General features: G+C 44.5%; 2 non-coding genes and 1 pseudogene across 2 annotated transcripts; 2 read left to right on the top strand and 1 right to left on the bottom strand.

Annotated features, from left to right (window-relative positions):
• Positions 1 to 14,360: 14,360 nt before the first annotated feature.
• On the top strand, positions 14,361 to 14,466 carry TRNAL-CAA (transfer RNA leucine (anticodon CAA)). Its single transcript has 2 exons — positions 14,361 to 14,398; positions 14,421 to 14,466. It is a non-coding gene; the product is annotated as a tRNA-Leu (tRNA).
• A 253-nt stretch (positions 14,467 to 14,719) lies between these two features.
• On the top strand, positions 14,720 to 14,791 carry TRNAE-CUC (transfer RNA glutamic acid (anticodon CUC)). The gene has a single exon. It is a non-coding gene; the product is annotated as a tRNA-Glu (tRNA).
• A 9,280-nt stretch (positions 14,792 to 24,071) lies between these two features.
• On the bottom strand, positions 24,072 to 25,224 carry LOC101440286 (L-amino-acid oxidase-like; annotated as a pseudogene).
• Positions 25,225 to 27,816: the final 2,592 nt, after the last annotated feature.

The raw sequence follows: 27,816 nt of genomic DNA, 5'->3' as shown, positions 1-27,816 counted from the left end.
TTTCCCTGAGCAGCGACAGCACCTAGCACAATGCCCAGGACATCGATGCCTGATGCTCAGTCCTCCCTGCCGGGAACCCCAAGACTAGCTAATAGACCTATGGAGATGAATGTGCCGCTTGGGGTTGAAGCAAGACTACAATACTCAGTATTTCAATGCTAAGTCTTGACAACCCAAAGGCAGTGATTTTAGACTAGAAAACAAAAAAACTGAGGAGATGTGGGTGGACATGGGATCTGAACGTTGTTTTGGAGGTAGTATTCAAGGGCATAAGAGAAATGTGTTGGAAAGCACGGAGGCAGAGCACATCTCCACTGAGATTTAAATAAGGCCATATTACCGTGGAGGATTTTAAGGGATGGCAACAGAATGAACAATGGAATGTGTAAGGGTAAAAATAAATTGAGAAAGGACATCTAGTGGCTTACGCTTTCCTGGGCACAACCTCCCTCTCACGCCTTCCCGCTCTTCAGCTATTCCTCTCTTCTCAGTTACCAGTTTTCTCTTGCCCTCAGGGGTTTTCAACCTGGGATCCCAGTAGAAAGAATTCAGGGCTTAATCTCTAGCTGAAATGGAGCACTTCCTTCCATTAACAAAGGACACAGCCCACCACAATAGTACTAGAAGGGCCTACACACAACAATAAAAATCACGGATATTTTCCTATCACATCACAGTTGTTACAGGTATTTCAAAATATCATTTATGCTTATCAGTAATTCAAAAATAAGTTAATTATTAGACCTACTATATCTTATTTTTGATGTGTTAAAAAATAAGCTCGTATATAGTTGACAGATTTTCTTTAAAAATACTTAGCTAAAAGAATTTCAATAGAATGTGTCCTTTGTAATACTGCTCATTTTCTCTATGCATTAAAAAACATTATGAGGGCTCAACAACTAACAAAATGATGATGATGGACCAGACCCATCCCCAAAGTAAGGTGTATCTTCAACTGCAAGCAGAACAATTCCATTCCCCTACCACAGACACACACCCACACAATATCAAGGTCATTTGTCAGCATAAAGCAGTCAGAGTGGGCATCATCCCAAATCAGGAATGGCAAAAAATAAGGGGATAGTGTAACCACTAACTAAGGCAGATTTATTGTTATTGTAGTTATTATCTTGTGTTAACTGAATAACTTGTAACATTGATATAAAAAATAAAAAATTCTAAATAAATTTTAAAAATTTTCTATTTTTTTATTTTTAGAGAAGTTTTACATTACATAAACTATAAAGGGGAACAGAGATTGAGAGGTGAAGAATTTTCTTCTTTGTTTTTTGTTTAGTATTATTATTTTTGAGACAATAAGAATGCTCTAATAATGATTGATTTGATGAAGGCATAACTATTTGATTATACCAAGCACCACTGATAGTACACAATGGATGAATTTTATGCTTTATTAATATGTACCAATAAAATTTTGGTAAAAAAAAAAAAAAGGAAATATAGGGGACTCCCATTTATGCCACCTCCTCCCTCTCACATTAACATTAACATTAACAACATCTTTCATCAGTGTGGAACATTTGTTACAATTGATAAGCACATTTTGAAACATTGCTGCTATCATGGTCTACAGTTTACATTACGGTTTACACTTGGTACTGCATAATTTTATATGTTTTGACAAAAATGTATAATGGCCCATATCTGTCATTGCAATATCATGCAGAATGATTCCAAAGCCTCAAAAGTGCTCATGTTACACCTATTCTTCCCTCTCCCTCCCCTCAGAACTTCTAGTAGCCAGTGCCTTTATATCAATGTTACAAGTTCTTCCACTGCTAGAATAATAATAAGCCATCTGTAGTTCATAGTTGAATTTCTCCCTTATGTTTATTCATTACTCAATCTTGAGGATTTTGAAAATGTGATGCTCACTCTGTTCCTGATTGAGAGGAGGCTGTATTAGTCGGCCAAAGGGGTGCTGATGCAAAATACCAGAAATTGGTCGGTTTTTATAAAGGGTATTTATTTGGGTAGGAGCTTACAGATACCAGGCCATAAAGCATAAGTTACTTCCCTCACCAAAGTCTATTTCCACGTGTTGGAGCAAGATGGCTGCTGACGTCTGCGAGGGTTCAGGCTTCCTGGGTTCCTCTGGGCTCAGCGCCTCTGTTACTTCCACAAGGTCAGCTGTAGACTATCAGGCAAACAGCTCAGTCTCTTTCCCCGGGGCTCCAGTTTAAGACTTCAGCATCAAACTCCAACATCAGAAACCCATCAACCCTGTTCTTTGCCATGCCTTTTATCTGTGAGTCCCCACCCACTAAGTGAGGACTCAATGCCCTAATATAACTCAATCATGCCCAGGTAGATCAGATTACAAGCATAATCCAATATTTCTTTTTGGAATTCATTAAAAATATTAAACTGCTACAGGGGCTTAGATCACATGGGGCAGATGGATGAAACTGTCTTGCTTGCAGTTATACTCTATATTTTTAGGATGTACATTGTCATCATCCTTTTGTTAGTTGTCTTGGGCAAGTCCAGCGAACTGGAGAGTAGGTGTTGGAACTCTGTTGAGATTCAGGGCTGAACTGGCATATGAACAGACTGAAGATTTAAATCTCTTGGACATATATTTAAGAGGTTTAGTGCTTGCAGGAGTGGGGAAGTGCTTTTCCAATTACAGAAATGCTAGAATGGTTTTATAAATGGGTAAGGGGTATTTTTTGGAGGAATTGTGAGATGCTTGGAAGAAAAGACCTACAGTGCTTTGAAGAGACTGTTGATAGCAAATTGGATGCTAAAGAGACTTTTTATGATGCCTTAGAAGTGAATGATGAAACTATTATTGGAAACTGGAAGAAAGGAAATCCATGTTTTAAAGTTGCAGAGAACTTAGCAAAATTAACTCCTGGTGTTTTATGGAAGGAAGAATTTGAAAATGGTGAGCCTGGGCATTTAGCTGAAGAAATTTCCAAAGTAACCCCAGAGAATGCGGCTTGGCTTCTGGTTGCAGTTTACAGCAAAATGCTAGATGAGTGAAATAAACTGAGAACTGAATTGTTGTGCACAAAGAAAACAGAAACTGATTTTGAAAATTCCAAGCCTCTGGAAGTCAGGCTCCCAGATGAAAGTGCCCCATTGGAGGACTTAACTAAACTTGGAACTGGCAAATCAAGATTGAAGGTGCAGTTATCTAGGAAAGACTTGTGGAAAGTCTTACTGTCTGATGGCTTGGACCCTGGCTTCCTGCATGCTAAACCAATAGACTTTTTGAGAGAGCTGTATGAACAAAACCACTGACAGCCTGGAATAAAAAGGACATGGAAAGGGGAGATTGAAAGTTCCCACCTGATGTTCTGGGAGAGTTTTGCCACCCCAGGGTGCAGAGAGTTTGGAGCACATTCCCCAAGAATTAGGGCCGTTAAAGTCAGCACCCCACAGGTCAGAGAGGGCTGGACCTGTCCCCCAAAGGTTAGGGAAGGCCAGGTGGTCAACACGTTGCTCTGAGAAGGTTAAGCCTGTATGTCAAAAGTTAGAGAAAATATTGTCTTCACATCACTGTACTAGGGGGGTTAAGACTCTAACCCAAATATTGGGTAAGGAATGGCAATCACCCCAACACTCTTGGAGGGAGTGGTCTGGAGCTTGGTTGACACCCAAATGCTTGATGAGGGTTGAACCAAGAAAATGGCTATTGGGCAAGACTGTGGAAAGGGTGGGTCCCCATACGGCCCCAAAGAGAAGAAACCATCATCTTGAGAATGACTCTCTGAAGGAAATTGAATGGAGGATGCCTGCAGGTTTACTGAACTGTAGAGAACCCAAGACTCATGTTTCCCTTCCAATTTCTCCTTACTGTAATGAAAATGTTTATCCTATGTTCGTCCATTTGTATTGGAAGCAGATGAATTGTTTTGTTAAGTATCAGAGGTCTATAGCAGACAGGGCTTTGCCCCAAGACAAACTGTATTTCTTTAAATTGATTATGATATGATTTAGTACTTGCATTGTAACTGATTTAAGGTTTTTTTTGAATATTGTAATGACTTTTTGGAATTCAGAGGGTGGAGTGTAGCAGTTTGATATAATTGATGAATTCCAGAAAGAAATACTGGATTATGCTTGTAATCTGATCTGTACCTGGGCATGATTGAGTTATGATTAGGGCACAGATAAAAGGCATCATTTGAGGGTTTTTTAATGTTGGAGTTTTGATCTTGGAGTTTGATGCTGAAGACTTAAGCTGGAGCCCAGGCAAGTAAGGTCACAGAGAAAAGAGAAGGCAGCCCCAGGAAGAAAGGAACCTTGAACCCAGAGAAAAGAAGCCCCAGGAATGTAGGAACCCAAGAAGCCTGAACCCTCACAGACGTCGGCAGCCATCTTGCTCCAAATAGACTTTGGTGACAGAAGTAACTTATGCTTTATAGCCTGGTATCTGTAACTCCTACCCCAAATAAATACCCTTTATGAAGTCGAGCAGATTTCTGGTATTTTGCATCAGCACTCCTTTGGTTGACTAATACAATGCTAACTATAGGTTCAAATAAAAGGGGCAGAAGAGCCATGTATAGGCAAATTATAAACGAGTCTAATTGATACTTGGGGAAGCATATATTCCAAAGTGGGACCCATTGACAAAATGCCAAATTCCTGAGATTCTCTGCCCTTAGTGTCCAGATGTCTCTAGAGTCTTTGGGAGTCCCCCTGTTTGGGCACTATTTACTGTAGCAGTCAGTGAGATACTCCTGAGATGTGCATAAGCATAACCTCTGGAATGACTTCCCGACTTACTTTGAAGCTTCTTAGCCATTAAAACTCATTTGTATCTAATATTTCCCCTTTTGGTAAAGGTATTTTTCCAAATCCATCACCAGTTGGTGCTTGGTAATAATCCCTCAGTGCCAGTGAGTTTCATTCTCAGGAGTCATTTCCCATGCTGGGGGGAAGATAGTGAGTTTATATGCTAAGTTTGGCTTAGAGAGAGGCCACATTTGATCTACAATGAGGCTTTTGGGAGGTGACTCTTAGGCAATATGTATTACTAGGTTACATTTCGATTTCACAAGAACAAGGTTCATAAGTACAAGCATCAATATCAAGCATCTGGCATTTTGGTCTGTCCTGCTTTGCTATGCGCTGCCCATGTACTCTAAAGATTCTTGTCCCTCTATTAGAGAATGTAACAGGACTCCCCAGGATGGGAATTCAATTCTTTCAGTTCTTTTGTGGGTCTCCACCCATGAAGACAATGCCCCATGACCATCTGAACACATTCATATTCCATAAAGGCATGCTCCAGGTACACCCCTCCCACACACATCCCCCCAACACTGATACCCCACACCAGTGATCCTCCCCTGCCATAGCTGTAACCCTTCTGCCATCTATTTTTTTTTTTTTGGGGGTTTACATTGTTGCGGCGGCTTGCTCGGTCGGTAGAGGTGGGGTCTGGCTGCGGACGAGGGGTCGGTCCAGCTCTGGACGAGGGGTCGGTCCCGCTTGGGACGAGGGGTCGGTCCCACTTGGGACGAGGGGTCGGTCCGGCAGCAGACGAGGGATCGGTCTCACAAGGGGTTGCGCGGTTCGGCTGACGGGGTCGCCCGGCGAAGCCGGCGACGAAGGGGTCGCCCGGAGAAGCAGGCGACGAAGGGGTCGCCCGCAGAAGCAGGCGACGAACTGGGGACAAGGGAGGCCAGGCCCTTGTCGGGGGCTCTCAGGACTGGAGGGCGCACGGCAGAAGAACTACCGCGGAGACAAGGTAAACACGCAAGTCCACTTTACTGAGGGAGAGGCAACAGTTTTATAGGGGCTGGGGAAGGCTGATTGGTCGAAGCCACGCCCTGTTCTGATTGGTTGCCGGCGAAAGGTCAGTGGGCGGTACTGGACGGGGGAGGGGTGGTGGTTAGGGATTGGCTGTCGCTGTTGCTGGGGGAAGGGGCAGGGTTTAGGGATTGGTGGCTGCTGTTGCTGGGGTGGAGGGCAGACTTGAGTTTCCCGCCCACGCCTGGCTGTTGCTGCTGTCGGGGGAGGGAAAAAGGGCAGACTGGAATTTTCCGCCCTGCGCCTGCGCAGGGAGAAAGAAGAAGAAGGGTGCCGCCCCACAGGCATCGTGTGGCGCCATCCGGGAGGAGGGGCGGCCGCGGAAGCATGGCTGCCGAGAAGGGGAGACCCGAGGGCACTCTGCGCCCATGCCGAGCTTCCTTCAGGGGTGGCGGTGAGTCCGACCAGCCACCCTATTATGGGGGCAGCGGCTTGGCCTGCCGCAGCTGCTCCCCCGCCAGGCCAGCAAACCACACTTCAGCCCGAGGGGTGACCGCACATTGTGGTTTATATTTTAGACTATACAATTTTCTAAAGTTTTAGTTATCTTATGTTTTACATTATGATTTACATTTTAGCCTATCAGCCCCTATATATTTTTGGTGTAATTTAACATATCTTATATCCATCCTTGCATAATCTTGTGGAACCTTCTATTGCCCACACAGTTACATTGGTTCCATCTATTCAATACCTCTTTCCCACTCTCCTTCGGGCCCACAGTGACAGTCAATCTTCACTGCTTGAAGGGCCATGTTCAGAGATACTTGCAACAGTGTTGAGGGCTTGACATGCTGAACTGCCCTAATGCACTGGGAGCCACCATTTCTCTCGAGAAATACAATTCCCTCTATTTGAGAACATCAGTCCTCCCCAGGATGTGGGTATACCTTCACTTTCTATCCAATGATATAACCTACTATATGGCAAAATGAGCATTCACATACTTGCTAGGAGCCTGTCTTGCGTCGGATTATCCCCTTTAAGCATCTTAAACAGGTAACCTTCCTTATTATATTTTTGAAAAAGTTTTCTCAGCATTATACTCTCAACCAAATACCTGACAATCTTCTGCAATCTAAAACGGCCCCCAAACAAAACCAATATAATAATAATAAAAATATAAGTAAAAATCTAAACTCCTTTTGCATTGTGTCTTTCATTACCATAAGATCTGTTACCTTTTATGTATATTGACAATGTCTTCTATATGTTCTCCCATTGTCTTATTTTTTTTTCACTTCATTGTCAAAGAACATTTAGATTACAGAAAAGTCACACAGGAATTATAGTGGTACCCTTATACCCCACTCCTCCTTCTTTCACATTTTCCCCTGCTAAAAACGTCTTACATGAGTATGGCACATTTGTTACAATTGATGAACAAATATTGAAGCATTGCTACTAACTACGGTCAATAGATTGCGTTATGGTTTACATTTTGCACTGTACACTTTTATAGGTTTTGACAAAATGTATTATTACCAGTATCTGTCATTGAAAGATCATACAGAACAATTCCAATGCCCTAAAAATGCCCTATGTTCCACCAATTCTTTCCTCCCTCTCCCCTCAGAGCCTATAGTAACCACTAAGTTTCAAGTTTTGAAGAATAAGGCTCATAGTTACATGCATTAATATTGAAGGCTTGACATACTGGTCTGTTTTCTTTTATCAGGTACTGCCTATGTTCTTGAGAGATTCTTGCTCTCTATTTGAGAACATAGTAGGACTTCCCAGGATGGGAGTTTAATATTTTCTTGTTTATTGTGTGGGTCTCCACCCACTGAGACAACACCCTATGACAAGAGGAACACATTCATATTCCATAGAAGCACACCCTGAGGCGCACCCTTTCCCACACATTCCCCCACCACCAACACCTTGCACCAGTGACCCTCCCCTCATATTTGGGGAAAGAACTTTCTAACCATTGTAGTTTCAACCACAAGCCTCTAGATCCCCAGAGTTCACCTGTTCCTTCCTCCAGTCCTCCCTCCAGTTCCATGGATAGTCCAGCCCAATCCCCCCACCTGACTCATCCTCCAGTTCCTGCAGCCTTGACCCTATTCACATCCCTGCACCACCATCACCCCTTCCACTGCCAGACCACCCCTTTAAAACATTATATGGGAACTTCCTTAAAATGATAAAGGGCATTTGAGGGAAAAAAATATATGCTAAGTTCATACTCAATGGTGAAAAACTGAAAGCTTTCTCCATAAAATTAGGAACCAGACAAAGATGGCTGCTTTCACAATTGCTATTCAACATTGTACTGTAAATTCCTAGTCAGAGCAATTAGGCAAGAAAAAAAAAAAATAACTCATCCAGCTTGGAAAGTGTTCTAAGTATAGCAAGGAGCTGTATAAAATGACAGCTTCCTGTAGAACTGAGGGGGATATGTCAGACCAAAGAACAACTTGGACAAGTCCATCTTGGTGAATAAATGAGCATTTATTAGGGGGCTTATGTTAGGGTCCGCATTCTTAGGGGTGGGAGGAGAGAGAAGAGTTTTGAACTTGATTGTGCCTATGGAGAAGTTGGTAGGTCTTTTATTTTATATCATGGTTGCTATGTGCAAGTGGGGCATTAGTATAACTCTAAAAGAATGTAGCACTTTGCTCAAGATTAAAGGTATATACATTTAAAGATGTTTATCAAGGCATACAAGGGTGTGTGTAGCTTCTCCAGAATGCTTTGATTACAATAAAAGAAGTAGATGTTCATATTGTTTACACAAGGAAGAAAAGGTCAGATAGTTAAAGTCTTACTGACTTTAAGATCTATTTATACTCAAGAAAAAGTGGGGGTGGGAGTGCATGGAGCTTACTGGTTGAGTGCCAGTTTCCCATTTGCAAGATCTAAGGTTCAGTCCCCAGTAACTCCTTAAAAAAAAAGATCTAATTACTCTCAGGCAATTATTCCCTAAGTCATATCTTGTAACTAGCTGAATCTTGCTTATAAGTTTCATTTAAGGAAAGGGCAGTAAGAATTGGGGGATACTAAGTTACCTATGCCACAGAAAAGAAAAAGTAAAGATATCTCTATTCACAGATGACATAATTCTAGTATAGAAAATCCCAAAGTATACGCACACACACCAACTACTAGAGCTAATAAACAAACTTAGAAAAGCTGCAGGATACAAGATCAACCCACAAAATGTCAGCTCTGTTTCTATACACCAGCATTGAACCCTCCAAAAACAAACTTAAAAAAATAACTACATTCATAATAGTTTCCAAAAGAATAAAATACCTAGAAATAAATTTAATCAAGGAGGTGATGGCTTGTACACTGAAAACTACAAAACATTGCTAAACAAAATTAAAGAAGACCTAAATAAATGGAAAGACAGTCCATGTTCATGTATTAGACAACCATATTGTTAAGGTGGTAAAACTACCCAAAGTGATTCACGGATTCAATGGAATCCCTATCAAAATTTCAAGAGTCTTTTTTGCAGAAATAGGAAATTCTATTTTTAAATTCATATGGAATTCCAAAGGACCCCAAAGAGCCAAATCAATCTTGTAAAAGAAGAACAAAGTTGGAGGATATACTTCCAAATTTCAAAACTTAATTCAAAGTACAGTAACCAAAAGTATGGTAATGGCATAAGGACAGACATAGAGACCAATGGAATAGAAGAGTCCATAAATAAACCCACATATCTATTGCCAATTGATTTTCAGCAAATGTGTCAAGTCCACTCAGTGGGAGAAAGAATAGACTGTTCAATGGATGGTTCAGGAAAACTCAATAACCACATGCAAAAGAATGAAATAGAACCCCCATCTTACACCATATATAATAGCAACTCAAAATGTTTCAATGACCTAAATATAAGAGTTAAAACCATAAAACCTTCAAAGAAAACATGGGGGATATCTTTATGACCTTATATTTGGCAATGGATTCTTTAGAGAGATACATATCAAAAACATGAGCAACAAAATAAAAAATAGGTTAATGTGATTTCATTAAAATTAAAACTTCTGTGCATCAAAGGATATTATCAAGGAAGTGAAAAGATAACATACAAAATCGGACAAAATATTTAGAAAGGAAAGATAGGAGAAAGGAGATAACTTGGCAAAGGAGGAGAATCAAAGAAAAATTACCAACAGTACCTAACTGTGGTAGAAAACCACCCGCCCAAGGCCTAGGGCCCAATGCCTAATTCTGGAAGATACCAGATGACAGAAAGCTGACTCCTCACCCGACTACCACATGCTTCACCAACCCCTCCCCTGGACAGTTCCCACTCCAAGGACTATGTAGCCCACAAAAACTTGTAGTTTTCAATCTCTCTTTTGCATAAGGCAGACCAATGAGAATGTTGGGACTTACAAGTCCTCATTTATCTGGAGGGGGTAGCAGGGGGGAACCCAGCCTTAATGAAACAGTACCCCAGCCCCAGCAGGCGCAACTCATGCAACTCATACAAGCATTCCTGCCCTCCCATCTTGAGTTTGTATTTTCACCTTACATTAAATTCTTCTGCTACTATATGACTAGTCCTTGAATTCTTTCTTACGACTGTGTCAATAACCTTTCTACCCTAGGTTGAGGTCTTTGTCCAAGACCTCCCAGGGCCTCGCTTACATAAATATATCTGATAAAGTTTTAATATCCAGAATATATAAAGAATTCCCACAACTCTACATCATCAACAAAAAACAATCCAATTAGAAAATGGACAAAGGACCTGAATAGATATTTCTCCAAAGAAGATATATAAATGGCCAATAAGCACACACAAAAATGCTCATCATTATATATTGGGGAAATACAAATCAAGACCACAACAAGATACCACTTCACCTACTTGGGTGGCTATTATTTTAAAATAAATTAAAGTGTTGGAAAGGAGGTGGGGAAATTGAAACCCTTTAATATAGCCTGTGCATGAACTCAAATTTATCTAATTCTGTATCCAAGTGTGCCTAGTTTCTAGAAAGCCAAATAAGTGATATAGGTTCTATAGGCATTGAATACTCAGAAAGGATATAGACTGAATGTGTATTCAAATATACATCCAGACGGAATGTAAGTTATATGTTAATTCAAGCTTTCCTGGAGTGTGGGTGATATGTTAATTCAAGCTTAGCTGGTATTCAAACAAACCCCTAAACCCTAAAAAAACAAACAAAGGAAGTCTTTTTGACCCCTAAATCTCTCCTGGCCCCACCATGGGTGTCTCTTGTATAAAAATAACCTAAAGCCCCTACTCTGGGCTCAGCTTTTTAGACAGGAGTCTGCTGGGTCCGGCCAGTCATAATAAATCTTCCTTCTCAGAGATTTCCTGCATCCTAGCCTTCCATACATGATCACTGGATCCTCTCTGCTTCCACTACACCTTGTGCATTGCTGGTGCAGCCACTTTGGAAAACAGTTTGACAGTTCTTCAAAAAGTTAAACATACAATTACCATATTACCTAGCCATTCTATTTTTAGGTATATACCCAAAAGAATTGAAAACAGGGACTGAAATAGGCTAATGTTTATAATAGCCTTATTCACAATAGTCAAAAGGTGGGAACAAACCAAGTGTCCATTGACAGATGAATGTACAAACAAAATGTGGTATATATATGGTATATATATATATATATATATATATATATATATATATATATATACACATACAATGCAATAGTATTCAGCCATCAGGAGGTATGAAGTTCTGATGCACGCTACTACATGAATGAAACTTGAAAACTACGTGAAATAAACCAGTCACAAAAGGACAAATATTGTACAATTCCACTTACAGGAAATATCTAGAATAAGCAAATCTATAGAGACAGAAAGTAGATTAGAGGTTACCAATGGCTAGGGAGAGAGGGAATGGAGAGCAACTGCTTAACAAGGATGGAGTCTCCTTTAGGCATGATAAAAATATTTTGGAACTAGAAAGAGGTGGGGGTTGTATAACATTGTAAATGCACTAAATGTCACTGAACAATGTACTTAATGGTTCGTTTTATATCATGTGAATTTCACCTCCACAAATGAAAAGAAAACCAAGATAAGTTATGAGTCCAAAGAATGTCGAGAAGCCCGACAACACAGGATCATTCCTGTCAGCATCATGCATCATGTAATATTTCTTATCTAAATCACAAACAATCCATTTCGTTGACCCCCTTCACAGCAGAATGCCTCCCAAAGGACATCAGTATGTGCTGTCCCCACCTCTCTTCCTACCCTGCTCCAGCGGGTCGTCATCTGCAGCATTTGACCCCTTATCCTCAACATGCTTTCTCTAGGGGCTCAGCTAGAGCTGGAGCGTTTGTTGGGTGAGGCAGAGGGGATGAAGTCAGATGCAAAGAGGAAAGAGCAGCTAGCTCACTGGGACACCCAGAAGACCATGAGGTGAGGTCAGAGAGGCTGTTTGGAGGACAAGACCCTCCCTCATAGAGTTTAGGATAGTGTGATGGTTAGGCTATTGTGTCAACTCTGCCAGATAATTGTGCCCAGTTGTTTGGTTAAGCAAGCACTGGGCTAACTGTAATGCAAGGGCATTTATGGACTTTAGTCACCATTGATTTACTGCAGTGGTAAATTGTAAGTAGCTGGTTATAATTACAACAATCAGGGAGATTGCCATTAGCAATGAGTGACGCTTAACGCAGTCCGCAGTCCGTTGAATCCTTTAAAAGGGCACGTGATTCCAGCATTGAGAGAGATTTTCCCAGCTCATATTTGGACAACTAGCATCTCCTAGAACTCTTCAAGAACCTTCACTGGACTTTCATTGCAGTCCCTGCTTGCAGCCTGCTTGCAGAACCTGCACTAGTGCATCCCCATGGCTGTGTGAGAGACTCATAGAATTCGTATACTGATAACACTACTGACAGCTATCTCTTGTTGATTCTGTTTCCTTAGAGAACCCTGACTAATACTGCCAGTATGCTGAGGATACTAGAAAACACCCCTCCAAGCATACTTCCTCCCTTGATTCAGGGATTCAATGTGATAAAAACCACCAAAGATTTAGAAATAGACAAGAGATATTACTGGGAATTTCTCAGTGGGATGCTTGTCATTGACTAGGAGATCTTTTGGGATTATCTGATTCTAATGGAATGTAAGCCTTTGACTGACTTCCTATCGACTTGGCTATTTTAAGACTGTTGGAGTTGAGGCTAACTTGTAGAAAACTGATAGCAATGCCTAGTGATTCCTATCAGAGAACAATGCCAAGGATTCTATTTCATAGCAATGCAAATGAAAATAGTCAGAGATGCAACTAATTTCTCCCCGGTAGGAAAAGATAACCCTGAGTTAGAAAACATAACTTCAAACATCAGTTAAAATCTTAGGATTTTAAACTGCTTGCCTCTATTAACAACTTCCTTTCAGCATTCTCTTGGCTGACTGTTTTTTTAAAAATCACCCTTCTTCGAATTCTCCTTTGAACTCTTCATAACATCTTAGGGAACAGAATGCCATTTTAACAAGTGAGCATTTTATATTTGCATGTCATGTATTTTACTTTTTGAAAATTAAATTTTAACAAAAATCACCTCAGTGAGGCTTTACCTGATGTCCTGTCCAAAAATAGAACTCCTCCACTATTTCATTGCCCTGCTTTTTTTTTTTTCCCACAGATTTTTTTTCTTCACATTTTGAAAACATTGCTTATGCTGATTGTCTTTCTCACTAGGAAGTCAGCTCCACGATGACAGGGCCTTTGTCTGTTTACTGCTGCATCCCCAGGGGACCCTCAGCAGAGACTCATTGAATGACTGCTGCATGGTCTCAGAGGAAACCGCACAGGCACCAAGGGTCCAGTCAGGGCTGCTGGGGAGCAGAGGATTGGGGGAGCTTCCCAGTCAGTGCTAAAGCTCATTTGGTGCTTTCCTCTCTCTTGTAAACTGCTGGCCAACACAGCCTGATCCTTCCCACCAGGAAGCCCCCGACCTCGCCATTGCTCTCTGGCCCCCTCTCTCCGGTGGCTCTGACCCCTGACGAGGAAGCAGGGCGGACCCTGAAGGTCAGTAAGGCAGCACGCCCTCATCACCGTGATTAGAAAGACGATAGCCATCCCTCGCCACTTCCTTGGTGGCAAGCGTTTATCCAGGTGCTTTCCAGGCATCAACCATCTTGCCGAGTTTCCCCCGCTAGTGCCCGGGGTGTGAGGCGCGCACCCCGGGATCCGAAGCGCGAACCCCGGCATCTGAGGTGCGAACCCCGGCATCTGAAGCGGATCTGAGGCGCGAATCCCGGGACCTGGGGCGCGCACCCCGGCATCTGAGGTATGCCTTTCCCACTGGCTTTCCGCGCTTCTAGGGCCCTGACGCCTGCGCAGTTGTTACTAAGCCGCCGGAGGTCTACGCGGACTGGGCTGGAGGGTAGATCAGGGTTCGTCTCCCGCCCGGAGGGGGCGTTGGCCAAGCAAGGTGAATTGTTTCTGCAGCCGGCTTGCTCTGCAGGCATCGAGTGGGTGCCTTCACGGTCTGCCCGGGAAAGGAAGTCAGCTTCCTGACGGCAGCTCTGGACTCCAGGCAGCAACACGAACAGCAGACACCTCAACAAAACTGTACTGCCGAGTGTCAGGATGGCCGAGTGGTCTAAGGCGCCAGACTCAAGGTATACCCCTTGCCTGCGGGCTTTCTGGTCTCCGAATGGAGGCGTGGGTTCGAATCCCACTTCTGACACAGTGGTTGTTTTCCTCCTCCCCTAAATGATCCCCTGATCCTACCAAAAAGTCTTCTTATTTTCTGCTCTTGGAAAGCCCTCTCGCTTCCTCTTTGTCGGTGTTCAGCGCTCGCTCAGGCGGCAAGAGGGAGGCGGCGATGATGGCGGCCGGCTGACCGCCCGCTAGGTGCGTCCAATTTCGTGCACGCGCACGCTGTGCGTCACATGTCATTCACTTAGTATAGGCTCTATCACCACTTCTACGTGTGTGCATCCCTGGTGGTCTAGTGGTTAGGATTCGGCGCTCTCACCGCCGCGGCCCGGGTTCGATTCCCGGTCAGGGAACGACATATTTTTTTCATCTCCTCTCCGTAACTTCTTTGGGAGCAGAGCAGAGCAGCTGTGAGACAGGAATATTTTTACCCAATTTACACACCATTTAAAACTTGTTTAACTCTTGACATAGAGGTGCAATGGACACAACCAATCCAATGTCCACATAGAAGAGGTGGCATTGGATTGGGAAAAGTGGACATAATGGACAAAGGGTATGGGGAAAGGCAGGAAGAGATGAGAGGTGGAGGCGTTTTTGGGACATGGAGCTGCCCTGGATGGTGCTTCAGAGGTAATCACCGGACATTGTAAATCCTCACAGGGCCCACTTGATGGAATAGAGGAGAGTATGGGCCATGATGTGAACCAATGTATATGAGGTGCAGAGGTGCCCAGAGATGTACTTACCAAATCCAATGGATGTGTCATGATGATGGGAACGAGTGTTGTTGGGGGGGGGGGGGAGAGGGGGGGTGGGGGGCTGGGGTTGAATGGGACCTCACATATATATTTTTAATGTAATATTATTACAAAGTCAATAAAAAATAAAAAAATTTAAAAAAAATAAAATAAAACTTGTTTAAAGTAACAAGCTCTCTGGTGTTTCTGCGTGATGGAGCTGGACACAGATGGGATCTCTTTTCACAAGACTTTCATGCTACTTTGCTGGAATTGTGGTTGTGCTGGGGTTTAAGATATATCTAGGGGATTTCAATCTCTGGACTGATAATGTGATAGCCAGGCCCTGAGCCTCAACAGATTTCAACTCCTACACTCTGATTTATTGGACTTGCCCCACTCAGCTAACATGGAGTTGAAGAATGTCAACCACCACACCATGGAGCCTAGAGTGCCTACAACTGAAAGCAGGAGGATTGCATCCAGTATCCATGTGGAATCTAAGCCTCCTCTTGACATAGATGTGCAATGGGCACAACCAATCCAAGGTCCACAGAGAAAATGTGGCATTGGTGTGGGAAAAGTGGCCATGGTGGCTGCTGGGTGCGGGGAATGGGAGGAAGAGATGAGATGTGGAGGCGTTTTCCGGACTTGGAGTTGTCCTGGGTGGTGCTTCAGGGACAATTACCGGACATTGCAGATCCTCCCAAGGCCCACTGGATGGAACGTGGGAGTATGGGCTATGATGTGGACCATTGACCATGAGGTGCTGCGATTCCCAGAGACAGACTTACCAAATGCAATGGATGTGTCATGATGATGGGAGAGAGTGTTGCTGTGGGGGGAGTGGTGGGGTGGAGGCGGTGGGGTTGAATGGGACCTTATATTTTTTGAATGTAATATTTTTTAAAAAATGAATTAAAAAAAAAAAAGTGACAAGCTCTCGCCATGCTGTTGTGTGTGCTTGCTGTCATCCTGCACTGTGGCTAACTGCTGCCTGGTATTTGAGATGGCAAACACCCCACTTTAGATACCCAGTCCCGAGAGATGGGCATCTGGATTGCCTGCCACCGTCCACTACCACAGAGAGGCTGTGATGACCTTACTTTTATCTGCCCTGGAATGCTCTGGGATCATACTCAAGAGCTGAAAGACCCAGCACGCCTTTCTTGGAGAAATAGCTTCAGGCTGCTCTCCAGAAAGTCCCCTTTAGTCTTGTGCTGCCAATAAAACTTTTGTGATGATAGCAATGTTCTATATTGGTGCTGCTCAGCGTGCCACTAGAAACTTGTGGCTACTGAGTATTATTTATTTATTTATTTATATTAAATTGTCTTTTTAAAAAAGATACATAAATCACAAAAAATCTACTGACTATTGAAATGTGGCTAGTGTAATTGTGGAAGAGGATTTCTAATTTTATTTCATTTTAATTAATTCACATTGAATTTGAAATAGCTGCATGCGAAGGAAATTCTACCTAGCCTTCAAGCTTCAGTTTGAAATCCTCCCTGACTGCCCAAGAGTATGGAGAAGACACTTCAGATATGTAGGACTGATTAATGAATAAATGAATAAATAAATGAATAAATGAGGTAGGAAGGATGAACACTTTAATTATGATTTTCTTTTTTCTTTTTCTTTTTTTAATATATTAATTTTTTTTTAAATTAATTTTTTTTATTGACTTTGTAATAATGTTACATTAAAAATATATATGTGAGGTCCCATTCATCCACACCCCCCCCACCCCCCCTCTCCCCCCCCAACAACACTCGTTTCCATCATCATGACACATCCATTGGATTTGGTAAGTACATCTTTGGGCACCTCTGCACCTTATAGACAATGGTCCACATCATGGCCCCCACTCTCCTCCATTCCATCCAGTGGGCCCTATGAGGATTTACAATGTCCGGTGATTACCTCTGAGGCACCATCCAGGGCAGCTCCATGTCCCAAAAACGCCTCCACCTCTCATCTCCTCCTGCCCTTCCCCATACCCATCGTCCACCATGTCCACTTTTCCCAATTCCATGCCACCTCTTCTATGTGGACATTGGATTGGTTGTGTCCATTGCACCTCTATGTCAAGAGGAGGCTCAGATTCCACATGGATGCTGGATGCAGTCCTCCCATTTTCAGTTGTAATCACTCTAGGCTCCATGGTGTGGTGATTGTCCTTCTTCAACTCCATCTTAGCTGAGTGTGGTAAGTCCAATAAATCAGATTGTAGGTGCTGGAGTCTGTTGAGGCTCAGGACCTGGCTATCACATTGTCGGTCCAGAGATTCAAATCCCCTAAATATATCTTAAACCCCAACGTTAACTGCACCTCCGGCACATTAGCATGAAAGACTTATGAAGGGAGATCCCATCTGAGTCCAGATTCATCACACATAAACACCATTTCCAAAGAGGGGCCATCTGCCCTGATAGTTAACCCCATCGGCCATGACCATAACTCTCATGGGTCTCTTTAGCCTTCAAAGGAACCATTATCTGGGGGTTGTATCTGCTTTATCTGTCTCTCTGACTCTGCTCAGTTGTGCATGAGGGCAATCCTTCTGCCAGCCTCCAGACTCTTTTTTAGAAACTCGTAGCCATATAAACTCATTTCTCCTTTCCATTTCCCCCTTACTTTAGGTCAAACAGCATTTTAAAGTCATGGTATTTTATGTAGACATGGATATTCTGCTGATCCGCATTGAACCTTCCGTATAAGGTCCTTTTCCAGTTGCATCATCAGTTGGTATTTGATAGTGGTCCCTCGTTGCCAGGGAGGCTCATCCCCGGGTGTCATGTCCCACGCTGGAGGGAAGGCATTGCATTTACATGCTGAGTTTGGCTTCGAGACTGGCCACATTTGAGTAACATGAAGGCTGACAGGAGGAAATTCCCAGGCACAATGTTGCTCTAGGCCTTGTTCTTATTTTAGGTTTATCAGCTCACAAGCATAGTCATTAGCATCAGGGGCTCACCGTTGAACCCTCACTCCCTCCCGGTCCCCGCCGCTGTACCTGGGAGACTGTCGCTGCTCCCCTAGGGACCACGACAGAGCACCACTGGCCAGGAACCCAGTACCCCCCTGCTGTGGTTTCCAATTGTTGCCACCATGAGTATATCCAATCATTACCATGCACCCTGGACATATGTTCTGTATAGCTCCCTGTCAGCCATATATCACCTGTCATTGGTATCCCATACCAGTATTCCTCCTTTGCCATTGTTGAAACACTCTGTGATCCAGAACTCCCCGAAATTTGAGGCCCAATATAATGTCCTGGTCCCTTACTAGGGAATGGCATATAGCGATGGGTTTAAAGGATAGATAAAGAACTTGGATAAAGTTAAATAAAGAACTTAGATAAAGAATGTTGACTTGAAAAAATTTCCACATCCTATCCTTTTTTTTTTTTTCCCCCCCCTAATTATTCAGCATTTCTTCATAGGAGTCCTAGACCACAGCAATGCATATATACAATATACAGCACTCCCATACATCCATCACAAAACCTTTTCCCTTCCACAGCGATACCTTATACAATGGAATACTACCCAGCTATAAAAAGGAATCGACTATTGATACATGCATAGTTAGATGGCTCTCGGGCATTACGATGAGTGTAAAAATCAATCTCAAAAGGCCACATACTGTATGACACCCTTTACCTAACATTCGTAAAATGAAAGCTTATAGAGATGGAAAACAGATTAGTGGTTGCCAAGGGTAGCGATGGTGGGAGGAGGTAATGGTTGCCAGGGAGGTTAGGGACAGTGGGTTTGACTGTAGAGGGGTAGCATGAGGGACATCTGTGAGGTGATGGAATGGTCTTATATCTTGATTGTGATGGTGGTTACGCAAATCTACCCGTGTGCGTAAATGACAGAAGTATCCACACACTTCATATTGATGTCAATTTCCCAGTTCTGATACTGTATGATGGTTACATAAGATGAAATCATTGGGGAAAACTGGGTGAACGATATACAGGATTATCTGTACTATCGTTGCAACTTCCTATGAATCTATAATTATTTCAGAAGAATAAAGGAAAAAAAACCCTGCTCCCTACGAAATGGGTGGCATTAACCTCACCCATGGCATCCCAGGGTTCCTGTTTTAGTAGTGACACTCACCATCATCTGTCACTTTTCACATGGACTTGGACATATGACCAAATATGTCCCTAAGCCTGCCCCCCAGATCACTGAGGGCAAGACTTGGGCCTGATTCCCTGAATTTCAGGGCAGTTGTCTGGGTATTTGTTTAATACAATTGAACCTTATGCAAGCAGTGTGGAAGAGTGGGGCCCTTATGAGACTGTGGCAGCCAGTGGTCCCTGTGGGCTGAGTTGACAGTGAGGGAGGAGACAGATAACTACACTTTATAGGGAGGTAGTTGGGGTTTCGACGGGTCAGTGCTGCACTGGCCATCTGCCATGTGGCCTGAGCACATCCCTGCACATTTCTGCTGGGTATGCCTCAAATGCGAGGCTTGATGGCTCTTTGCATGAACCATTTCTCAGAGTTGTTTTTCAGCAGGCAACCTTGAAGGGAAGGTAATTTCTGACCCTTAACCCCTAAACAAGGGGCAGGCTTAGTGTTCCTCAGCTGTAATGGAAGCCCATTGCATGCATAGTGTCTATCTGAGCTTCTCTGTGCTGCCACCTGTGGACTTAGGGGCATGGGTGCTCATGCCGATTGCTAGTTATGAGTAATAAAGACTTTTGTCTCTAAAGCAGGGGCCTCGTGTCTGTCTTCTGCCCACGTCCATGAAACTGTAGCAGGCGAGCTTGTTCGTTTGCAAGTAGGGTGAAATTCCAGACCTTGACAGAGTGCGGTTCCTGGATAGTGTGTTGTTTTGTCCAGTCTTCAGGATCTGAAGAGAATGACACCGACTGAGCTGGTTTTTTGTTTTTTGTTTTTAATTTTAAAAGACGCTTTAGATTACATAAATGTTACATCAGAAATATAAGGGATTCCCATATGCCCCATTCGTTCCCCTGCATTTTCCCACATCAACATCCCTCATTAGTGTGGTACATTTGTTGAAATTGATGAACACATATTTTTGAAGCTTCGTTACTAACCATGGGTAACAGTTTATAATTTACACTCTATCCCCCACAATTTTGTAAGTTATGACAAAATATATAATTACCTGTATCCGTCACTGCAGTGTCATGCAGGACAACTCCAGTGTCCCCAAAATGCTCCCAAATTACACTTATTCTTCCCTCTCAGTACCCTCAGAAACTCTGGTGGTCCCTGCTTTTATATCAAAGTAAAAGTGCTTCCATTGCTAGAATAATATAGAATGAGTCTGTAGTAGACTAACAACAAGTCTACTTTAGTCCATTGTTCATTCCCCAATCTTGAGGATTTTGGGATGGTGATGTCACTCTGCTTCTAATTGAGAGGGACTTCCTTTGGGCTCTTGTTACCCCATAGTAGTAAACTGTCTGCTCAACTTAGAGCCCATTGGCCCTTTCCAGTGGCCCTTGGGTGATTGCTCACACCCAAAGGAGTCCCATAGGGACAAAATTCAGGCCAGGTGAATGCCAAATAATGGACCCCTCTAGAACTCATCTATCTATCTGCCCTGCCATCTCTGTGTCTGTGTCTTGAAAGATCTCATCAATATCTACTCCATCTCTCTGCTTCTTTAACCTCAGGGTTGCCAGGCAAGAAAGATACAGGGAAAAAGTTAGGGGCAGCCATGTGGCCTTGGCCTTGTGCATTCTGGCGACTTTTATTTATACGAGCATTACATATATCCATTGCTGAATGTCTCTGAAGTTAATTGTTGATTGTTTGAGGAACATAGAAAATAATACAACAGAGCCATTGGGCATACAAGAAGCAAGAGGAATTTTTTTTTTTTGAAATACCAGAACCAGGAATTAAGGCCTGGACCTCCTATGTGGGAAGCCAGTGCTCAATCCCCAAGCCACATAGGCTCCCCTAAATTGGTTTTATTGTTTGTTTACTTGTTGTTTGTTAGTTTTTTTTATTTATTAGGAGACACTGGGAACTGAATTGGGGACCTCCCATGTGGGAAGCAGGTACTCACAGCTTGAACCATATCTGCTCCCCATTAATTTTTTTTTTTAAAGAAATTTTATTGAGGTATATTCTCAGAGCATCAACCCACGGTGTACATTCAGTGGCTTTTGGTATAATTATAGAGTTGTGTGTTCATCACCATGATCAATATTATAGCACTTTCATTACTCAAACAAGAAAAACTCCCCACACCTTAGCTATCACCTCTCAATCCCTCTATCTCAGGCAAGTTATTTTAACCTCTTTGAGAATCAGTTTTTCTCCCGTGTAAAATGGAGTCTTTACTACTAGAATGTGTACATCTAGGTTGTTGTGATAACATGCAACAGCATGCAGTGTCTTGCCTTGCTGCTCAAACATACACACTTGCCTCTCTTGAAGTACCTAAATCCCCAACTTCTCTTAGAATTCACAGTCAAGGGAGGTGGAGGGGGAGAGGGATGCTAGGGTTAGACTCAGATGAAATAACAGAGGAGTGGAGGGCCAAGATAAGGCTCTTGAAGTCAGGGCCCTTCCTCTTTAGGCCTCAGCACTCAGCTCTGTGGTTATCTGCATGCCTCCCAGAAGGCAGATAAAGTACTGAGTGATGGCCTTAAATCATGAATGCTTTATTGCTTTAATGACTACATCAGACGGCAGACTTGGCCCAGTGGTTAGGGTGTCCGTCTACCACATGGAAGGTCCACGGTTCAAACCCAGGGCCTCCTTGACCCGTGTGGAGCTGGCCCATGCACAGTGCTGATGTGCGCAAGGAGTGCTGTGCCACACAGGGGTGTCCCCCGCGTAGCGGAGCCCCACGCGCAAGGAGTGTGCCGCGTAAGGAGAGCCGCCCAGCGCGAAAGAAAGTGCAGCCTGCGTAAGAATGGCATCCTCTACACGGAGACATGACACAAGATGATGCAGCAAAAAGAAATAAAGATTCCTGTGCTGCTGACAACAGCAGAAGCGGACAAAAGAAGACGCAGCAAATAAACAGAGAGAACAGACAACTGGGTACAGACAACTGGGGTGGGGTGCAGTTGGGGGGTGGGGTGGGGTGGGGTGGGGTGGGAGGGGAGAGAAATAAATAAATAAATCTTTAAAAAAAAAAAAGTGACTACGTCATGCATTGTGGTTCTTGTTAAGACTGTCTGCAGTGCCAGGGGTTAGGATTTAATAGCCACTTAGCCAAACAGTAGAGTTACTCTGTTACTTGGACTTATTTAGCTTCTTCTAGTCCAATCTTTGGGCACAGGTGGAGATACAGCTGGTCTTAAGGAAAACAAAATGGCCACCTGCATGGGCCGTTGCCGGGGGAAACCCTCTGGGGGAGTTTTGTATTATTTATGAATTCAAAAAATAGATATTGATTATATTTGTAAACAGGTCTGTTCCTCTGGGTGTGATAGCCCTTTAGTGTATCAAATTCAGAAGTTTCACTTACTTTATTGAATCAAGATTAGGGTTTTGATTCTACCACGTGATTAGGGTGACTCTGTGTTCCCCTCCCCCCTTGTGAGCTATATAGACAGACAGTCACTCAAGGAGAACCAGAATAAGATACACACAGAGGGGGAATTGGATGTGGTTCAACGGATAGAGCTTCCACCTACCATGTAGAAGGTCCAGGGTTCAATATCCAGGGCCTCCTGGCCCATGTGGTGAGCTGGCCCACGTGGAGTGCTGCCACATGCAAGGAGTGTCACCCTGCACTGGGTGCCCCCCGTGCAAGGAATGGCCCCCACACAAGGAGTGCGGCCCGGTGCAGGAGGGTAGACCACCCAGGAGTGGTGCTGCCTTCCACCAGAAGAGCTGATGCAGCAAGCTGACACAATGAAAAAAAGAGACAGAGAAGAGACAACATGAGATGCAGCGAACTAGGGAGGTGAGGTGGAGCAAGTGAATGATCACCTCTCCCCCACTCTAGAAGGTCCCAGGATGGGTTCCTGGAGCAGCCTAATAAAAATACCACAGAGAAAGAAGAACTCACAGTGAATGGACACAAAGCAGACAATGGGGAAGGGGGAAAGAAACAGAAAAAACAAAAAAGACACACAGAGGAATAGAAAGAGCACCACAAACACAGAAGAGGAAAGAACTTTTATCCTGTGGTGCCGGGATGAGCATGACAGTCTATAGCTGACCTTGTGAAGGGATCAGAGCAGCTAAGCCTAGGAAGAAATGAGCCTTCCAGCCTGCAGCTCAGATCAGAAGAAGCTGGGCCCATGGAGTCTTAGGGGAAAGAGGAAGGCTGAACCCTCACAGACATTGCACGCCATCTTGCATTGTAGCAACAGAGTTTGGTGAGGAACTAATCTTGATCTGGACTCTTTAGGCCTTGTGACTGTAAGCTTCCACCCCAAATAAATACCCTTTATAACAGCCAACAGAGTTCTGGTACTTTGCATTGGCACCCCTTTTGGCTAACACACCCTCTTTAGAAGGGCTTGCCTAAGAAAAGGAACACATGCTACAGGGTTGGTGATAAGCAACACCTGCTAATAAACTGTTTTGGGGTCAATAGAGATAGCTCATCAGATGGGACAAGCACACCATAATAATCAGCTTATATCTGCCCCTCCCCTCCCCAACTTTGTAAGACTCTCCTGTGTAAAGGGAACTTAACCTCAGTCAGTTGGAACATCTCCTCACTAGACTCCATGTTCCCACTCCCTCAGAGGAGCTCCCTCCTGCTTTCTCAATGAGATGCTGCTGTGTGTGTGAATCATTCAGTACAGCCACGAGATGAAGAGCCAATACAGCCTCTTGCATGAAGCGTTTTTATTTTATCACAAGGTACTAGGTTTTTAGACTTCTCCCAGTAAGCCAATTCCTGTGCGCCCTGATGCTGCCTACAGCTCAGTTTTGGGGTGGGACCCTTCCGGGTCTCTGGGGTCCTTTGAGGAAGCCAAGTTCACAGCCTCCTGGATGTCCTGGGCGGCCCTGAGTCCTGACTTGATGGCTGTGTCAATCTAGGCGTGGGGCAGGGATGTGTGCTCGCCGACGAAGTAGATCCGCCCTTGAGGTTGGCAGAGTTCCCGAACATAGTCCACGTATTGGTAGGGGGTGAAGGAGACAAAGGCGCCCATGGAATAGGGGTCCTGGCTCCAGTCCTTGACCTTGGAGTAGGGGCACAGGGCCCGGAGCTCCTCCTTGGGCCTGTTTTGGATGGCAGCCAGGTCATCCAGGACGACATCCACCACTCGGGCAGGGTCCATGGCAGTGAAGATTGAGCTGTCATCGTCCAGGGTGAAAGAGGCCAAGAGGACCCCTGTGCCATTAGGGAAGATGTGGCTGGGATACTGGGATAGATGATTAAGCGGGAAGGCCGGTCTGTGGTGGAGTAGCCACCAAAGATACCGTCACGCTCCCAGAAGCGCTGTGTGCAGGCCAGGGCCACCTTGGCAGCACTGTGGTAGTGGACAATACGCAGTGCATCCTCTTTGCTTGGGGAGAGGGGTGGCTGGAAGCGGAGCAGCCGGGCCGCCCTGGTCGTGGTGGCCACGACGACATAGTCTGCAGTCAGCAGTGCTCTTGGCCACAGAGGGTTGGGGGTCTGGTACCTGATGCAGATGTGGTCACCTGACACCTCCACCTCCTCGACTGGTGAGTGGAAACGGACAGTCCTTGGCAAGAGGGAGTCATGCAGGGCAGTGGGGAGCTGGTCAAAGCCTCCGGTAATTTCATCAAAGCTGAGGACGAATAGGCAAGAAAGAGGGAAGTGAGCTGATTGGCAAGGCCATTTGGGCTAGACATGGGCTGAGTCCTTTAAAGGACTTGCTTGGGCCCAGGGCTAGAGAGATGAGCAGTTGGAAGAAGAACAGGCCAGGCCAAATGACCATTAGCTACAAGGAGCTAGTGAAAGGGGCACCTTTAGGCTGACATGTCAGACAAAGGCCTCCCCTGTGGGCAGGTCCAGCCCGTGCTGGGTACAAGATTTGGAGGATGCATAGTGGTCTAGCACCCAGCCACTCCCCTCTTGCCTCTTTGGGTGGCCATGTCCACACAGTGCTCCAAAGCCCCATGTCATGGCCAGGATTCTTAGTCACAGGGCTGACAAAGACACAAGACCCTTGCAGTCACTCTCAACCCCTTCTACAGAATGCCCTTTGTGAGAGCCTAGCACAGGGTGGGCTCTCTATGCATGAAGGTGTAGTGTCACTAAGATTCCCCATTCAGGAGCAGATGTGGCTCAAGAAGTTGAGTGCCCGCTTCTCATACAGGAGGTCCCAGGTTTGATTCTCCATACTTCCTAAAAACAACAAAAACAACAAACTGAAAAATGTCAGGGGAGCCGATGTGGCTCAGTAGTTGACTCAGAGTAACCTATGTGGCTCAGTAGTTGACTCAGGGGAGACTATGTGGCTAATAGTTGACTCAGGGATGCTGATGTGGCACAGCAGTTGATGCAAGGGAGCCGATGTGGCTAATAGTTGACTCAGGGTAATCTATGTGGCTCGGTAGTTGACTCAGGGGAGCCGATGCGGCTCGGTAGTTGACTCATGGTAACCTATGTGGCTTGGCAGTTGACTCGGGGAGCTGATGTGGCTCAGTGTTGAGTACCTGCTTCCCACTTACGAGGTCCAGGGTTAGCCCCCAGCCCTGGTCTGTCTAGGGAGTCCCCTTCCCTTCCATCCTTCCTTCAAGCAGACCATGGCTTGAATTTAATCTAATTTGCCCAGACTACCTAAGTTGGGGGATTGGCAGAGAGGACACTAGTGGGGAAAGAAGAGGTCTGGAAGCTGAAATATCTGAGTCTGCTCGGCTCTCCAGCAACCACAGCCTGCCCTCCTGTCGCTATCCACAGCCTTGTTTGTCTGAGTGGGGTCTCACGGAACCAGGGAGCACATACTCCATTTTATTTCACCTTTGCAGCCCCAGAGTGGATGGCTAGCTGCCAGTAGGCTGGTGGCTGTGGGTCCAGATCTAGCCTCCCTAGTGCATCTTTCTGTGCTGAAAGCCTCAAGCTTGAGCTGTGGCCATCGTCCTACAACATCTGTAACCTCCTGGCACGATTGTCCCTTAGCCAGTGGTTCTTAAAGTGGGGTTCCTAGACCAGTACTATGTGCATCACTTGGGAACCTCAGGCCCGGTCCAGATTTCTGGAGTCAGAAACTCTGAGGGATGGGACTTCCAAAGCTTGAAAACACCTGCTTTCACCCCTTGCTCCCCTATCTGTTCCTTTGGGGATCCTCACCTGCTCTAACAAGTTCTTCCACCACTCTTCTGGTTAGTAACACACACACCCATGCCCATTCTCTCCCCCCCACCCCAATCCCTACGTTTGGTTGTGGAAGGAGAGGATCCTACGCAGGCTCTCCATGAAGGCCTCGCAGTAGCCAAGATCGACATTCATCAGGTCTCCGATCATCTGCACGGCCCCGCGGCTCAGGTTCCCCACCTTGATCAGGAACTCCTGCAGCCTCATGCAAAGGGAGAGAAGGAGGGTCAGGGTGTCTGTGGAGCTGAGGGCCAGAGACTGCGAGCACCAGAAAGGATCAGGGTGGAATGGTAGGACAAGGGCACACTCAGCTGGGCACAGAGCTCTGAGAACTGTGCTCAGAGCTGTTATCAGGGCTGTGGAGGCCATGGCCACTGGAGGCTCTGAGGGGGGAGAGGGAGGAAGAGGGGTAATTTGCGGGCATTTTCAGGACTCAGGAATTGTCCTGAATGACATTGCAATGACAGATACAGGTCACTGTACATCTGGTAAGAAATGTGCGGGAGATAGCATAAACTGCATGTACACCACAATCATCGCTTATTCGCAATGCTCCAAGGCGTGTTCATCAGTTGTGACACATGGACCACACTAATGGAGGATGTTGTTATTGTGGGAAAATGTGGGAGGGGAGGGAGCGGGGCATAAGAACAGCAAAAACAGAACAAAGGGTACTGAACTGCAAAGCAAGCCAAAGCTGCCGCATCTTCATCTTCCTTACCCAGCCCTTCCCCACTGGTGTCTAACTGATTCCTCTTGGTGCCCTGAGGAAAGATGATTTAGTCCCGGCTCCAAAAAGGTTAAGACTTCTAGGGAAACCTGCCATCCACCAGAGCACTTAAACCTTGGGCCTAAACTAAATGAAGAGCTATAATTAAAGAATTCCCCAAATATTCATGGGAGAATTTAGAATTCTTTTGGGTGCCTATGATCCAGGATTATCTGACCTTTATCAGCTTGTTCATGTGTTGGTCAGAATTCTGATGCTAAATCCTGGATGGCAAAAGCTGGTCAGACCTGAAAAGGGACCTACAAAATTTCTCTTTCCATGATAAATCTGAAAGTCAAATAAGGCTGGGAAACACGGCAAAGTTTTTACAAGATTATATGTCAGGGCAAAGAAAACCTTAAAAGTCTCCTCTACAGATTAAAATGGAAAAGCTTTACATCTCATATTAAACAAAGAAGTTCAACTTGTCCCGTCTGCCAAGAACAAAAATTCTGATAACTAAATCCAAATGTTTTAAAAATTCAGGCATACTTAATCTAGGTAAACCTTTGGCAAACAGGACTAGTTGACTATTGTTAATTAAATAAAAAATAACTATGTCTTCTGAGTTATCAACAATAAGTGCAATATAACCAATTTT

Source organism: Dasypus novemcinctus, chromosome 16 (assembly GCF_030445035.2).
Source record: "Dasypus novemcinctus isolate mDasNov1 chromosome 16, mDasNov1.1.hap2, whole genome shotgun sequence".
NCBI classification, from domain to species: Eukaryota; Metazoa; Chordata; class Mammalia; order Cingulata; family Dasypodidae; genus Dasypus; species Dasypus novemcinctus.
The sequence above is the reverse complement of the archived record's forward strand: the minus strand, read 5'-3'. Positions and strand labels throughout refer to the sequence as shown.